At 39.6% G+C, this 11,635-nt stretch overlaps 1 pseudogene across 1 annotated transcript; it reads right to left on the bottom strand.

Annotated features, from left to right (window-relative positions):
* Nucleotides 1–2,892: 2,892 nt before the first annotated feature.
* LOC307096905 (triosephosphate isomerase-like) lies at nt 2,893–3,644 on the bottom strand (annotated as a pseudogene). Its single transcript has one exon. The product of its transcript is annotated as a triosephosphate isomerase-like (transcript).
* Between the last annotated feature and the right edge of the window lie 7,991 nt (nt 3,645–11,635).

Below are 11,635 nucleotides of genomic sequence, written 5' to 3'. Positions count from 1 at the left end.
AGTTGGGGGGGGACTAGGCCTGCAGGGGAGGGCAGTTAGGGGTGACCAGGCCTCCAGGGGATGGAATTTAGGGGCAAACAAGCTGGCAGCGGAGTGGTTAGGGAGTGATCAGGCTGGCAGGCAGAAGTGGTTAAGGGCAATCAGGAAGGCAGGCAGGTGAGCAGTTGGGAGCCAGCAGTCCTGGATTGTGAGAGGGATGTCTGACATCCCTTGAGGGGTCCCAGATTGGAGAGATTGCAGGCTGGGCTGAGGGACACACCCCCATGCATGAATTTCGTGCACCAGGCCTCTAGTGTATATATAAAAGCACACAGGTGTTGGCACCAAGGAGGAGAACAGCACCCCTGGTCTCACGGGGAGGATAGGGCTCTTTCCCAACCTACATTAAACCTTCTGACCATGGCAGAAACATAAAAAGCTGTTGCTTTGAAAGACTACATAATGGGGCATCCAAGATGAGAGCAAAGAAGTGTTGCCAGTAGAAGGTAGAAAGTAGTAAGATCTTTGCTCTCTGGGGAATGTGGGTCAATACTTATTTCAGAAATATTTTGCTTCTGGTCTGTTATTTTTTATCTTTATAATACATGTAACTTAAAAGTCATATATTTATAATCTAGTAAGCCATAAACTGTGGAGCAAAAAAATTGAGATTTTAAAATAAAATTTATAAACAACAACAATAACAAAACCCTTGCCCTAGCCAATTTGGCTCAGTGGATAGAGCATTGGCCTATAGACTGAAGGGTCCTGAGTTCAATGCCTTTCAAGGGTACATATCTCAATTCCAGGCTCCTGGCCCTGGTTGGGGGCACATGGAAGGCAACCAATTGATGTGTCTCTCTCACATCCATGTTTCTCTCTCTCTCTCTCGAGACCTCTCCCTTCCACTCTCTAAAAATCAATGGAAAAAATATCCTCGGGTGAGATTTAAAAGACAAACAAACAAAAACAAAACTCTTTACTTTCTCATTAAGTCCTTAAAGTGTTCTACTTGTGTGTTCTATGTGGGATATGTTGTTTTTAATACCCTGGATTATTCTGGAAACAGTGCTTTTCTTAGTTAAAAGTTTAAAGGGGCAACTGTAATATTGCTTTCTTGAATGACTTTGTGGTCATTTTGACACTGAAGATTATGTTCTAGTGGAAGAGAAACAGGTTCAAGAATAAACATCTTTCAGACTATCTTGACTCTAGTTAATGATTGAGTTTCTGGGTTAAAAGTGGTAAAGTGAAAAATACCTTATTTTTCAGGTCAACACAGTTCTATTGAGAGCCTGTAACATGATTTTCTATTCACATTGTTTCTGTGGAAACTAATTTAATAGGAAGAAAATTGGTATAACATTACTAAACTTGTCATAGTCAAGTTTTAAAAACACAGCATTAAACTGTTAAAAACCTTTTTTGTTTGATAGTTTTATTGTGCTGATATGCATATGATCATGGGACACATTTTGCAGAACCACAAAGCATACTTCAGGGTATTATGCATATACATCTAGTAGTATCGCTGAATATGAAGGTTAACCCAAGTTAATTTGTTGAATTACCCGTGACTCAGTTATTCTCAAACAACCTTAATGCTATTCATCGGAATCACCTGGGAGTCTTTACATAAAAATGCATCACCTTGGCCAGGTTGCTCAGTTGTTTGGACTGTCATACCCTACACCAAAAAGTTGTAATTGGGCACATACCTAGGTTTAGGGTTCCATCCCCCAGTTAGGGCACATACAGGAGGCAGCCAATTGATGTTTCTCACATTGATGTTTATCTCTCTCTCCCCCTTCCTCTCTCTCTAAAATCATTAAAGACATATCCTCGGTGAGGATTTAAAAAAAAAAAAAAAGAAGACAGAGAAAGAAAGAAAGAAGAAAGAAAGAAAGAAAGAAAGAAAGAAAGAAAGAAAGAAAGAAAGAAAGAAAGAAAGAAAGGAAGGAAGGAAGGAAGGAAGGAAGGAAGAAAGAAAGAAAGAAAGAAAGAAAGAAAGAAAGAAAGAAAGAAAGAAAGAAAGAAAGAAAGGAGGGAGGGAGGGAGGGAGGGAGGGAGGGAGGGAGGGAGGAGGGAGGGAGGGAAGGAGGGAGGGGGAGGGAGGGAGGGAGGGAGGAAGGAAGGAAGAAAGAAAGAAAAGAAAGAAAGAAAGAAAGAAAGAAAGAAAGAAAGAAAGAAAGAAAGAAAGAAAGAAAGAAAGAAAGAAAGAAAGAAAGAAAGGAAGGAAGGAAGGAAGGAAGAAAGGGGAGAGAGAAAGACTGATGTGAATATTGCTATTATTTTTCTCTCCAATTTTCACCTCTACTTATATCTCTTTATCCATTGTATCGTGTTGTCTATATTTTGTAGCTCTATAGTCTTTCCTGCAAGCCAAATTAAAATAGAAATAGTCTAGAAAGTTTTTAAGTATATGATAACTTTTTCTTTTTAGTGACAGATGTTTATTCCCACTCCCAAGTGTGACTATTCTCATACACAACACACAGGTGTTGGCACCAAGGAGGAGAACAGCACCTCTGGCCTCAGGGGGGAGGATAGGGCTCTTTCCCAGCCCTTGGCCCTACATACAAGATGGGAGAGGAGGATTCTTCTCTTTTTTGCCTTCAGTGGGGACTTAGGGGACCCACGAGCAAACTCTACCCTTTACACCTCTCAGCCAAGGAGAAGCCACCTTGGTGAGATGTTTTGTTCCAATTATTATAATAAGTGGAGAAGGGATTGTTCCAACCATTACATGTGTAAATGGTAAATGAGAAGTACAGTTTGGATTAGGCCACCAGAAGGGGCAAGTGATACTATCAGAAGCATGTGTGGGGGTGAGGAGAGGGAGGAGCTGTTATTGGTCTTCTGAGCTTCATAGTCCTTGGCATAGCAGGAAAGGTAGGGAGATGGATTTGTGGCTTATTGTTTGGCATTGATGATGTCCACAAATTCAGGCTTGAGGGATGCACCACCCATGAGAAAGCCATCCACATCAAGCTGTCTTGCCAGCTCCTTGCAGATTGCCCCAATCACAGAACCTCCATAAATGATGTGGGTGCTCTGAGCCACTGCATCAGAGACATTGGACTTAAGCCATTCTCAGAACTGGTCATGTACTTCCTGGGCCTATTGGGGTGTTGCAGTCTTGCCTGTACCAATGGCCCACACAGGCTCATAGGCCAGAAAAAACTTGTTCCAGTCCTTCACTTTACCTGTGATGACCTTGGTTTGTTCAAAATCGACCTTCTCAGTGATGCCATCTTACCTCTCATCTAGCTTCTCCCCAATGCAGATGATCACTCCAAGTCCCTTGGCCAGGGAATGGGCCACTTTCTGCCCAATCAACTCATCTAACTCACCAAAGACATACTTTCTCACCGAGTGCCCCAGGACTACCCATGTGGCTCCAGTCTTTGATCATGCCAGGGCTGATCTCTCCAGTGAAGGCCCCATTAGTCACTTTGTAGCAGATCTTGGCAGCCACAGCAATCTTGGAATATATCTAGCTTTTGCCTGGCAAAGTCAGTGTAGGTGGTGGTGGGTGCAAACATCACCTCTGTGTCAGCTGGCACCTTGACCGCCTTCAGAGTGGTGATGAATTGCCCCGGAGTCGACTTCTGCCCATTCATCTTCCAGTTTCTACCGATGAAAAACTTCCTGGAGGGCGCCATGGCACCTAGGTCGACAGACTGAAGGTCAGGATCACCCGTATATGATAACTATTTAACAAGAATATTTGTCATATTAGATGCTCTAACTGAAAGTATATCAGTACATGAAATAAGATAACTAAATACAAAATAATATGGAAGGAAAATAATTTATCTAACAACTCAAGGCCATCCCTCCTTCAAAATTCAAATGAGGCCGAAACCAGTTTGGCTCAGTGGATAGAGCGTCGGCCTTCAGACTGAAAGGTCCCAGGTTCGATTCCGGTCAAGGGCATGTACCTTGGTTGCCGGCACATCCCCAGTAGAGGGTATGCAGGAGGCAGCTGGTCGATGTTTCTCTCTCATCGATGTTTCTAGCTCTCTATCCCTCTCCCTTCCTCTCTGTGAAAAATCAATAAAAATATTTAAAAAAATTCAAGTGAGTACTTACCATATTTTTGTACTTTACCTATTTTACAAAACATAGATAACTTATGTTACTTAAATTTACTTATATATTTACTGTAACATATTGCAATTGTTTACCATTTAATTTTTTTTTAAAATCACAGAACCTCATTGGTAGGAGGAATCTTAGTGATAATTGACTATGACTTTCCAGCCAGTGCTGGAATAGTCTCTGACATACTTCTTACTCTTTGATTTATTCACCTCATTGTACTATATGTTTTTCTTATTTCTATCTTTTTGAGCATTATAATCTTCATTCCTATTTCTTTTCTAGCTTTATCAAATGCAATTAATGAATGTTGTTCACTGAGAAGTAAATGAATTAGTCTTCCATAATATTAACTGTTTTGGTCTTCATTTGTTTTTTTTTTTGGCCATGATCAACATGAATAGACATTAATTTTTAAGTGCTTTATTTATTTATTTTTACCAATTTATTTATTTTTTACTAGAGGCCCAGTGCATGACATTTGTGCACTGGCAGTGGGGGTGGAGGGGGTAATTTCTCAGCCTGGCCTGTGCCCTCTTGCAGTCCAGAACCCATCAGGGGTTGTCCAACTGCCAGCTTAGGATGTCCTGTGGGAGCGCACTGACCACCAGGGGGAAGCTCCTATGTTGAGTGTCTGCCCTCTGGTGGTCAATGTGCATTGTAGAGACCAGTCATCTGCCATTTGGTCAATTTGCATATTAGCCTTTAATTATATAAGATTAAATTTTATTGGGATGATATTAGTCAACATGAACATATAGTTTCATGTGTGGATTACTAAATTACAAAATCTATATATAGAACCATGTGCCCACCACCCAAAATGAAATCTTCTCCTGTCACCTTATATTAGAACCCCTTTTCCCCTCACACTCCTCCCTCAGGTAATCACCACACTACCGTTCCTGTTCATAAGTTTCAGTTTTATATTCCACATATGAGTGAAATTATATAATTCTTAGCTTTTTTTGTCTGAATTATTTCACTTCACATAATGTTCTCAAGGTCCATCCATGTTGTTGTAAATGATGCTATTTCATCATTTCTTATAGCCATGTAGTACTCCATTGTGTATATATACATCTTCTTTATCCAGTCCTTTATAGCAGGGAACTTTGGCTGTTTGTTTCCAAGTCTTGGCCACCGCGAATAATGCTGCAATGATCATAGGCATGCATATACCTTTGTGTATAAATGATTTCAAGTTTTTTGGGTATATACCCAGGAGTGGGATTGTTGGATTGTATGGTAGCTCTATTTTTAATTTTTTGAGGAATCGGCAGGCTGATTTCCATAGTGGTTGTACGAGTCTACATTCCCACCAGCAGTGAATGAGAGTTCCCTTTTTTTCCTCTCCAACACTTACTGTTGCTTGTCTTGTTGATAATGGCCACTCTAACAGGTATAAGATGGTATCTCATTGTAGTTTAATTTGCATTTCCCTGATTGCCAGTGAGGTTGAACATATTTTCATATACTATTGGCTGTTTGTATTTCTTCTTAGGAGATGCATATTTTCAGGTCCTCTACCCACTTTTTGATTGGATTGATTATTTGTTTGCTGTTGAGTTTTATGAGTTCTTTATGTTTTTTGGAATTTAAATCTTTGTTGGAACTACTATTTGCAAATGTCATCTTCCATCTAGTTGGCTGCCTGTTTGTTTTATTGGCCATTTCTTTTGCTGTGCAGAAACTCTTCAGTTTGATATAGTCCCATTCATTTATTTTTGCCTTTACCTCCCTTGCCTTTGAGGTCAAGTTCAGAAAATGTTCTCTACCACTCAGGTCCATAAGTTTGGTACCTATAATTTTTCTATGTGACTTATAATTTTGGATATTATGTTTAAGTCTTTGATCCATTTTAAATTAATTTTTGTACATGGGGACAAACTGCAATCCAGTTTCATTCATTTGCATGTGACTTTCCAGTTTTCCCAGCATCATTTATTGAAGAGACTATCTTTACTCCAATGTGCATATCTGGCTCCTTTGCTGAAAATTATCTGTCTATATATGTGTGGTTTTATAGCTGGGCTCTCTAGTCTGTTCCATTGATCTGTGTATCCATTTCTCTGCCAATGTCATGCTATTTTGATTATTGTAGCTCTATAGCATATTTTGAAGTCAGGTAGTGTGATACCTCCAGCCTTGTTCTTTTTTTTTTTTTTTTCCCAGGATTACTTTGGCTATTCTGGGTCTTTTGTAGTTACATGAAAATAAGATGATTTCTTGTTTTATTTCTTTAAAAAATGACATTGGGATTTTGAAGGGGATTGCATTAAATCTGTATATTGCTTTGAGTAAAATTGCCATTTTAACTATGTTGATTCTTCCAATCCATGAACACGAGATATTTTTCCATTCCGTTGTGTCTTTTTCAATCTCTTTTAATACTGTTTTGTAATTTTCAATATATAGTTCTTTCAAATTCTTTGTTAAGTTTATTCCTAGGTATTTTATTCTTTTTGTTGCAATTGCAAAATGAATTGTTTTCTCCATTTCTTTTTCTGAAGTTTTGTTGTTGGTATACAGGAAGGCAATGGATTTTTGCACTTTGATTTTGTATCCTGCAACTTGACTATATTTGTTTATTGTTTCCAGTAGTTTTTTTTGTAGAGTCTTTAGGATTTTCTATATACAGAATCATGTCATCCACAAAAAGTGACAATTTGACTTCTTCCTTCCATATTTGGATGCCTTTTATTTCTTTCTCTTGCCTATTGCTCTGGCTAGTACTTCCAGTACTATGCTGGATAGTGGTGAGAGTGGACTTCCTTGTCTTTTTCCTGATCTTGGGGGAAAAGCTTTCAGTTTTTCACCATTGACTATGATGTTGGCTGAGGGTTTATCATATATGGTCTTCATTAAGTTGGGGTACTTTCCTTCTATTCCTATTTTATTGAGTGTTTTAATCATAAATTGATGTATCTTATCAAATGCTTTTTCTGCATCTATTGACAAGATCATATAATTTTTATCCTCTCTTTTGTTAATGTGGTGTATTGCGTTGATTGATTTGCAAATGTTGAACCATCCTTGTGCCCCTGGAATGAATTCCACTTGATCGTGATGTATTATTTTTTGGATGTACTGTTGTATTCAATTAGCTAGTATTTTGGTTAGGATTTTTGCATCTGTATTCATCAGGGATATTGATCTGTAGTTTTATTTTTTGTGTTATCTTTGCCAGGTTTTGGTATCAGGGTTATATTGGCCTTGTAGAATGTGTTAGAAAGTATTGCCTCTTTTTCAATTTTTTGGAAGAGTTTGCAAAGAATAGGTTTTAATTCTTCCTTGAACATTTGGTAGAATTCACTGGTGAAGCAATCTGGTCCTGAACTTCCATTTTTTGGGAGGTTTTTGATGGTTGTCAATTTCCTCACTGCTGATCAGTCTATTTAGATTTTCCAGTTCTTCACGAGTTAGTCTAGGAAGGTTATATATTTCTAGGAACTTATCCATTTCTTCTAGGTTATTGAATTTGGTGGCATAAAGTCTTTCATAATATTCTAGTATGATCCTTTGTATATCTGTGATGTCTGTGGTGATTTCTTCTCTCTTATTTCTGATTTTGTTTATATGGGTCTTTTCCCTTTTTTCCTTAGTGAGGTTAGGCAGGAGTTTGTCAATTTTATCAATCTTTTCAAAGAACCAGCTCTATGTTTTATTGATTTTTTGTATAGTCGTTTTGTTCTCTATTTCATTTAATTCTTCTCTAATTTTTATTATTTCATTTCATCTAATTTTGGGCTTCTTTAGTTCTTATTTGTCTAGTCTTTTAAGGTGTGATGTTAAGTTGTTTACTTGGAATTTCTCTTGTTTCTTGAGATAGGCCTGTAATGATGTAAACTTCCCCCTTATTACAGCTTTCGCTACATCCCAGAGGTTTTGATATGTTATGTTACCATTCTTGTTTCTTTCTATATATCTTTTGATCTCATTTTTTATTTATTCTTTGACTTAGTCACTTTTTAGTAGTATATTGTTTAATCTCCACATATTTGTAGTATTTCTTACCTCCTTTTTTTGTAGTTGATTTATATTTTCAAGGCATCATGGTCAGAAAATATGCTTGGAATAATTTCAATCTTTTTTGAATTTTTTGCTGCTTGTACTGTGACCCAACATATGGTCTATCCTTGAGAATATTCCATGTACGCTAGAGAAGACTGTATGGTCTGATGTTCTGGAATGAAATGTTCTGTAAATGCCAGTTATATCCATTTGGTCTAGTGTTTTATTTAAGGCTAATATTTCTTTATTGATTTTTTGTTTGGTTGATTTGTCTAGAGCTGTCAATAGATATTAAGGTCTCTAACTAATTGTGTTTTGATCTGTTTCTCCCTTTAGTTATGTTTGTAGTTGTTAAATATATTTTGGTGCTCCCTGGTTGTGTGTGTATGTATATATTAAGAAGTGTTATGTTTTCCTGATGTAGTATTTCTTTTATCATTATAAAGTGTCCATCTTTGTCTCTTGTTACCTTGCAATCTATTTTGTCAGATATAAGTATGACTACACCTGCTTTTTTGTGGATGTTATTGGCTTGGATAATCATTTCCCACCCCTTTACTTTGAATCTACCTTTGTCTCTGCTGTTTAGATATGTCTCTTATAGGCAGCATATGGTTGGGTTTTGTTGTTGTTGTTGTTGTTTGTTTGTTTTTTATCCCCTCTGTTACTCTGTGCCACTTTACTGGTGAATTTAGTCCATTTACACTTAGGATAATTATTGATGTACTAGAGGCCCGGTACATGACAATCATGCACTGAGGTGGGCTGGGGGGAGGGTCCCTCAGCCTGGCCTGCACTTTCTCACAATCTGGTACCCTTCAGGGTCCTTAGCACTGCCAAGGAGGCAGGAGAGGCTCCCACCACTGCCACTGCACTTGCCAGCCAAGAGCCCGCTGGTGAGCTCGGCTTCTGTCTAAGCAGTGCTACCCCCGTGGGAGCGCACTGACCACTGGGGAGCAGCTCCTGCATTGAGCGTCTGCTCCCTGGTGGTCAGTGAGCATCATAGTGACTGGTTGTTCTGCCATTCGGTCAATTTGCATATAAGCCTTTTATTATATAGGACTAGAGGCCCGGTGCACGAAATTCGTGTACGGAGGGGGCGTGTCCCTCAGCCCAGCCTGTACCCTCTCCAATCTGGGACATCCCTCTCACAATCCAGGACTGCTGGCTCCCAACTGATCACCTACCTGCCTTCCTGATTGCCCCTAACTGCTTCTGCCTGCCAGCCTGATCACCCCCTAACCACTCCAATGCCAGCCTGATTGATGCCTAACTGCTCCCCAGCCAGCCTGTTTGCCCCCAACTTCCCTCCTCTGCCGGCCTGGTCACCCCTAACTGCCCTCCCCTGCAGGGTTGATCGCCTCCAACTGCCCTCCCTTGCAGGCCTGGTGCCTCCCAACTGCCCTCCCCTGCTGGCCATCTTGTGGTGACCATCTTGTGTCCACATGGGGGCAGGATCTTTGACCACATGGGGGCAGCTATATTGTGTGTTGCAGTGATGGTCAATCTGCATATTACTCTTTTATTAGATTATTAGATAGGATAGTGGCCTGGTGCATGGATGGGGGCTGACTAGTTTGCCCTGAAGGGTGTCCCTGATCAGGGTGGAGGTTCCCTTGGGGCATGGGGCGGCCTGAGCGAGGGGCCTGTGGTGGTTTGCAGGCTGGCCATGCCCCCTGGTGACCCAAGAGGAGGCCCTGGTATGTGGAATTTATTTACCTTCTACAGTTGAAACTTTGTAGCCTGGAGCAAAGCCAAGCCTGCTGCTCGCACCGTGTGGCCAGCAGCGATTTCTGTTGGAGTTAATTCACCTTCTATAATTGAAACTTTGTAGCCTTGAGTGGAGGCTTAGGCCGGCAACAGGTGGCGCGGAAAACTTGGCTTCTTTTGTTACCGTGGAAACCCTCCCGCTCTCAGTGGCTGTAGCCATTGTGGTTGGGTTATTTGCATATTTGCTCCTGATTGGCTGGTGGGCGTGGCTTAGGCGTAGCGAAGGTGCAGTCAATTTGCATATTACTCTATTATTAGGTAGGATGATGATATCCTATAGCCATTTTATCTTTTGTTTTCTGGTAACTGTGCACCCACTCGTTCTTTTCCATTATGCTACTGCTTGTGGTTTTTGTTTGGTGGTATTCCATACATCTTTCCTTTGTTTCCTCTTTTTTTAAGCTATATGTATTATTTGGGGGATTTTTTGTGTGATTGCCATTAGTTTTATAAAAAGTTAAGTTGCATATATACTATAGATTTTTCCCTTTTGAGTGGATCTCATCTTCATCTTCCTTTGCCTGTCCATACTTGTCCCTCTTCCCCTTGTATGTCTTTATTGTCACAAATTATCCCTGTTTATGCTGCAAGGTTTTTTTTGCAATCCTTCTGGTAGTGCTATGACCTTATGTTTTTTGTTTCAGGTAGAATAACTCCCTTGAGTATTTCCTGAAATGGAGGTTTTCTATGATAAAATCCCCCAGCTTCTGTATGTTTGGGAATGTTCTTATTTCTTCTTCATATTTAAAGGATAATTTTGCTGGCTACATTATGTATGCTGGTAATTTCTCTCTTTCAGTTATTTGAATATTTAGTTCCACTCTCTTTTGGCTTGTAGAGTTTCTGTTGAGAAGTCTGGTGAAATTCTGATGGGTTTTCCTTTGTTGTTCACTTCCTTCTTTTCCTTGGATGCTTTGAGGATTTTTTCTTTGTCACTAACTTTTGACAGCTTCATTACCAAGTGCCTTGGAGACAGCTTCTTTGGAATGAGGTAATTAGGTGTTCTGTTTGCTTCTTGGATTTGAGGATCTAGTTATTTCTATAGATTTTGGAAGTTATCATCCACTATTTGTTTTAATAGACTCTCCATTCCATAGTCTCTCTCTTCCTCCTCTGCTATGCCTATGATTCTGATATTATTTTTTAATGGAATCAGAGAGGTTTCATAGGGCTATTTCATATTTCTTTATTCTCAGGTCTCTCTCTTCTTCCCTCTGCATCATTTCTTGATTCCCTTCAATATCACTAGTTCTTTCCTCTAACTAGATGGTTCAGTTTTCTATGCTTCATTTCCAGGATTTCTGCTATATTATTTTTTAACAATTCAATTTCTTTGGAGAAATACTTGTTTTGTTCATTGATTTGTTTTCTGAGTGCACTGAATTGCCTGTCAGTATTTTCTTGCATCTCATTGAGTATTTTCAGAACTGAAATCTTGAAATGTCTGTCATTCAACTCGCATAATTCCATGTATTCCAGCTTATTTTCTGGGGATTTTTCTATTTTCTTTCTGGTCATTGTTGTTGTGGTTGTTCATAGCATTTGCCATTCTCTTTTGTTTTCCCATTTGTCTCTGAGGAGGTTTTTCTACTCTGTTCCAGTAGATGGCACTGAATTTCAAGATTTTTATCCTCTGCGGCCTCACAGTTTTGAGCCTCTGTGGTTTCTGTAGGGCTGTACTGTCTCTGTTGCTTGAGGGTGAGGTTTGTTTTTCCCTCACAGTAATGGTGACCCCTGACCTCCATGGGTCTAGCCCAAGCACCCCTCC

This window comes from Cnephaeus nilssonii (genome assembly GCF_951640355.1).
Source record: "Cnephaeus nilssonii genome assembly, chromosome: 3".
Taxonomy (NCBI): domain Eukaryota; kingdom Metazoa; phylum Chordata; class Mammalia; order Chiroptera; family Vespertilionidae; genus Cnephaeus; species Cnephaeus nilssonii.
The sequence above is the reverse complement of the archived record's forward strand: the minus strand, read 5'-3'. Positions and strand labels throughout refer to the sequence as shown.